Raw genomic sequence first — 6,275 nt, 5'->3', positions numbered from 1 at the left:
AAGACAGCTTCCGCTACGAACACTGAAAATTTAATTATAAAAAAACAAGACACATTGAAAAAAAATTTTATAAAAAAAAATACTCCCCCACAGCCCACTTTAACCATTTTATTGAAATAAAAAAAATGCTGGCCATCGTCGCAGTCCACCGAATCTGAAATAGTCCTCCACATTCACGTATCTGAAATTAGAAGAAAAGAAAAACAAGAAATATGGGTTAGTACATTTATTTTTTTTGCTCTCCCCTGGGAAGAGCACACATAATGCAGAGTGTTCATAAATAGGGAGCCTCCAATTGTTGCTAAACTACAACTCCCATCATGGGGGCTGTAGTTAAGCAACAGCCGGAGTCTTCCTGTTTGGGAACACGCTGCCAGAAAGGCTCTGTTCCCATTATGCAAAACGCATAATGTGAACAGAGATCTCTCCCTCTGCCCTTGGACTACTACTCCTATCATGGAAAAGAGTCTGTTCCATGATGGGAGTAGTTGTAGTACCGCAGCGCTGCTAAGGGATGGCACTTGCACATCCCCAGGCTGCGGGACCTTTAGGACTACTACTCCCATCATGCACAGACTCTGCCCATGATGGGAGTTATAGTCCAGGGGCTGAGGTGCTGATCGCACCGGGTCATTCTGCAGAGACCCGCTGCGATCCGCATGTAAGTTAACAAGCCAGCGGTACATGCGTCTACACTGCACTGCCGCCAACTTCTATATACAGCTGTCATAATTCATAATCCCCGCCGCCGTGAGAGGGGAGCTCTGATTGGTCAATAGCTATTCACCAATCAGAGCTCCTGTGTTCCGGCGGGGATTATGAATTATGAAAGCTGCATATAGAAGCCGTCGGGGAGCGCGATGTAGATGCATGTAAGGCCGGTAATTTAGTTATTAAATGCGGATCGCAACAGATCTCCAGAGAATGATCTGATGTGATCCGCATTTAAGTTAAAAAGCCGGCGGTACATGCAGCTACACTGCGCTCCTATATACACTGACATAATTCATAATCCCCACTACCGGAACAAGGGAGCTCTGATTGGTCAATAGCTATTGACCAATCAGAGCTCCCCTCTCCTGGTGGCGGCGATTATGAATTATGTCAGTGTATAAAGGAGCGCAGTATAGCTGCATGTAACGCCGGCTTTTTAACTGAAATGTGGATCTGGAGATCTGTTGCGATCCGCATTTATTAACTATACAAACCTGCGGTACATGCATCTACACTGCGCTGCCCGCAGGCTCCTATATACACTATAATAATTCATAATCCCCACCGGAACACGGGAGCTCTGATTGGTGGATAGCTATTGACCAATCAGAGCTCCCCTCTCCTAGCGGCGGGGATTATGAATTATGACAGGGTATATAGAAGCCGGTGGGGTGCGCAGTGTAGACGCATGTACCGCTGGCTTGTTAACTTAATAAATGCGGAATGCAGCGGGTCTCTGCAGAATGACCTGGTGCGATCTACACCTCAGCCCCTGGACTACAACTCCCATCATGGGCAGTCTGTCCATGATGGGAGTAGTAGTCCTAAAAGTCCCGCAGTCGGGGGATGTGCAAGTGCCATCCCTCAGCAGCGCTGCGGTACTACAACTACTCCCATCATTGGACAGACTCTGTCCCATGATAGGAGCAGTAGTCCAAGGGCAGAGGGGCAGATCACTCTCCTGCGATCCGTATTTATTAACTATACAAGCCGCCGGTACATGCGGCTACACTGCGCTGCCGCTGGCTCCTATTTACAGCTCTTATAATTCATAATCCCCGCCGGGAGACAGGAGCTCTGATTGGTGGATAGCTATTGACCTATCAGAGCTCCCGTGTTCCGGAGGCGGGGATTATGAATTATGACAGTTTATACAAGAGCCGGCGACAGCGCAGTGGAGCGCTGTATCGCCGGCTTGTATAGTTAATAAATGCATATCGCAGCGGGTCTCTGGATAATGACCTGCTGCGATCTGCTCCTCAACCCCTGGACTATAACACCCATCATGGGCAGAGTCTGTCCATGATGGGAGTTGCAGTCCTTACTGTGTGAAAATAGACACTTTGGTACGTGTCCTCTGCGGTGGTGTATATTTGCGCCAAAAAATGAGACTTGCGTTCTTTTTGTGCGTCCCAAAAAAATACATAGTTAGTAAATCGATGTCTACGGGAAAACTGGCTCTACGGTACACCCGAAGGGTGACATCGTTAGAAAAAGTTCTACCAAAAGAAATGCACAAAAAGAACGCAGAAAATATAATTGCACAAGATTTTGCGTGAGAAAATACACTCAAAAATGCTCAATATAGTTTTAGTTAATTTGGATCAATATACTACAAGCAATGGCCTAGATTTATTATTCAGGCACAATTTGTACCACAACACTTACTTACATCCTGTATACCACATTTAGGACAAGCGGGCGTGGCCTTTGCAAAAGGGAAAGACAAACAAAAGGAGGTATGGCTTAAAATGCAACAGTGTGTGTCAAAATTTTGCCAGATTCTGGGGCAACATATGCCAACTAATATTTGGTGTAAATTAGCCAGTTTAAGAATGTATTCGATTTATAAAAACAGTCTGGGGAATAAAAAAATAAGAAACCCTGGCGCTGTTGGACAAAGTGACCATGTATAGCTGCTCAGGTATTAAAAATGGGTCCCTGTCACACCATTAATAAATGCAAATATGCACGTAGGTGTTACATAAGTAACGGAGACTTACTTATTTATCTCTGATGAAGGAAAATACCTTTTTCTGAAACACATTAGATGCTTTTTAACCATTACAGCTAGGTGTAGTGACATCCAACACAGCCGTAGGTCTTCATTACCATTCACAGAACGCAATAGCTGGTTGTAGACGCCATCGGCCGGGGCAGTCTCCCAGCATGAGAGCATTTTGCAAGAACTTTTCCGGAGCAACATTGTGTGTGTGTGTGTGGAAAAGGCCTAACAATAAGTCATAATATAAAAGCATTTTCTCATCACTTTATAAGAACAGAGGTCATATTGCTGGGAAGCATGCTGCAAATAGGACTATGAAAGGGCAGAAAAAAGATGGGGTCAATAATTTTTCTTTGAAACCACACTTTGTATGATATATGCCATTGCTTGAACATGTGAGGTCCATGCAAGAAGAATCCATGTCACAATGTATGTGATGGTATTTATTTAGTATTTATTTCTTACTTATTGCAACAGAGAGACACCCATGATTCACAGCAGGAAAGTTGTACTCCAGGGAACTAAAAGTTATCCCCTATCCACAGAATAGGGGATAACTGTCTGATCACTCCTATAAGGGGCCCTTCTACTTACCCCTCTTTGACACGCTCCGGCCCCCACATTCTAAGACAAGCACAAGTGCAGCCCGCTCAGCCAATCACTGGGGGTTTCTTCTCAGCCTCTGATTGGCTGAGCATGCCATCATTTGTTCCACTGATAGCATGTAGCGGAGCCCCATGCAGGGGATTGCAGGGGGTCCCAGCAATCAGACACATATTCCCTATCCTGTGGATAGGCTATAGGTTTTAGTTCCCCAGAGTACCCTTTTAAGGCATTTCTGGCACTCATTCCCAACCTCATTGTTTACTATGATAAAGATCCTATTGTAAAACCCTATGGCAACTGTCCATTTAATCACTTACCAGTAACCTGTATGCAGGGCAGTGCTGGAAAGGCACAGTTCAAGGTTCACAGCTATTCCTTTGCCACTCATTGCAACTGGAACTCTTGGGCACAGCAATTGACAAAACTTATCTATTTAGATACATTGATATGAAAAACGTCATCATTTCCTTATGTTTTTCAACCTCACATCCAGTTGAAAGAAATTGTAACAATATCCACATAAAGTAAAACAGCAGTACAAGTCTCAGTGGTCCCCAGATCAATATGCCTGGCACATCAGCAGCACTAATCTATAGAAGAGCTTGTGTCATGATGTCATCTTGCTATGTGGAAAAATTGTTATATTAATAAATCATAGGTAACATGGGAAAAAAACATGAAAAAGATTAAAGAGATGTTCTGAAGTGTCTTTCCATTAACACTTCTAGTCTTAAAAAGTGAAGCAATGTGATAATATTGGTGTAAACATCTTGCGGTTCTACTGTTAATTTGACATCTCAGTTTGGATTTCGGCTAGAGCTACACGACAACACAACATAACACACAAGTTATGATACTTCATTTATTTATTATGGGGGGGGAGTCACATGTGACTTGGAAAATTTCCAACACAACAATATTTTTTGTAATGGTTGCGCAATAGGACACAAACTACAGTATTATCCTATGAAGAAATGAAAAGGTTGCAGCACCATAAGATTTTACCACTGAAAACAAAATGAAGTTGGAATATAGTCATTTTACATCATGTCAAATTTAGTCTAGTCCAGTAGAAATCCAAGTCTTCTGTAGGATATTAACTTGTCACGTACGGTTATGAATCAGAATACAAATATGCTATCTTGCATAAGAATGTGCTATCATTTTGTATCATATCTACAAAATGGTATCTAATGTTTTTAGTCAAGCATATATTTTTTTTATGACAAGGTCTTCGTTCTAGATATATTCTTCACCAGACCATATCCAGCCATTATATTCTTTATTTATTCTATGTTACAAAAACAGACAATTATGTTAATTTCAACACATAAGCAACATGTAACACCCCAACAGATGATGACCGCTGTGCCATCTACCGATTTGGGCATAACTTGGGAGCATAATCTAAATATTCCCCTGGCTTTGACCCCTTATCCTGCTCCAAGAGGCGGAAGCTGGACTCCTTTGGCAAATGAGATACCAGGTTGCTACTGCAAGAGTGGTACCGGTTAGATGGTGGCTTTGGCTGAACAGAATGCCCCTGTGCCAAGTACCAAGGATACAGGCAGGACGGGCAAGCTGACGCTGCAGGTAGTGACGTGTAGTAGCAGCAAAGCAGAGCACAAAGTAGAAGAGCTGAGTTAGTGATATAGTCGAGCTGTGTTTGTAAAACAGCAGAGCTGAGAAGACTTGATGCAGCCAGGTGATGCAGGCTGATAAGAAAACAGGCATTGGCGACAGTCTAGGCCTGTGTTCTAATCAGCCTTCATTACCTGAACATGCTGATATTGCTCTGTGTAAAAAAAAAAATTCCTTGTTCATTGGCTGCAGATCTATCGATTTGCTAGGGATGTGCAGAAGATGAATAATGGAAGGAAATGGATGTACAAAAAATTCTGTGATTGTTTGTGTGGTTCTGCTTGCATGTCCACTAACCCCTTTAGGATGCAGGGCGTACATGTACACTCCGCCCCGCATTCGCTCCCCTTCTATGAGGCAAGCTCAGGAGCTGAGCACATATCATAGCGGGACCCATGACTAATGCCCGTCATCACCAATCAGGGTCATGTCCAGCATGCAAAAAACAGAATGATCTTCCTCCCACCCAGCTCGACCCATTGAAGCAAAGACATGCTCCGTCTGAACACCTGACTAGTGATGTAATGTCTAAGGCCGCACTGCAACCTGGGAAAACCTGAGACAACACTAATTTTGTATGCTGTTAAAAATAAACATTGGCACCCCGTTTTGGAGATCACGGTAAGTCCCAGCAGTCAGACCCCCACGATCAGACACTTATAAGTTGGCCATCTTTTTATTTTAATATTCAGGAGACAAATTGACACATTTTTATTTTCGTCATGACTTTGACTAACTGTTGGGGTCTTTGTTGTCTGCCTATGATTTATATATATACACACACACACAAACAATACAAAAAAATTCAAGCTTGAAAAAGGTTCCAGTGTGGGACTGAAACATTGCTCCTATGACGTGAGACAATAAATTCAACATTTTTTTGCACATTTTAGTGCTGCTGCCCCATTGTGTGTGTATGTATATGTGTATATATATATATATATATATATATATATATATATATATATATATAAAATTACACACACTCTCCTACCCTGATACCCTGCAGCTGCTATTCTGAAGACTCTCAGTCCAGCCCATCACTGCTGCTTTGTGGTTCCTGTGACACATTGAAGGGGATTTATCAAAACCTGTGCAAAGGAAAAGTTGCAGATAGCAACCAATCAGAAAGAAGCGATCTGATTGGTTGCTATGGGCAACTGGGCAACTTTTCCTCTGGACAGGTTTTGATAAATCTCCCCCATTGTTCCCATGAAAACTGCCCACTGACCAGGTCACTGACTAAAATGGTGCACCACTGTGGCAAGTGATTGGTTAAGCAAGCATTTCCTACAGGATAACGCATCTC

Source organism: Hyla sarda, chromosome 1 (assembly GCF_029499605.1).
Source record: "Hyla sarda isolate aHylSar1 chromosome 1, aHylSar1.hap1, whole genome shotgun sequence".
Classification (NCBI taxonomy): domain Eukaryota; kingdom Metazoa; phylum Chordata; class Amphibia; order Anura; family Hylidae; genus Hyla; species Hyla sarda.
Note: the sequence above shows the minus strand (reverse complement) of the source record.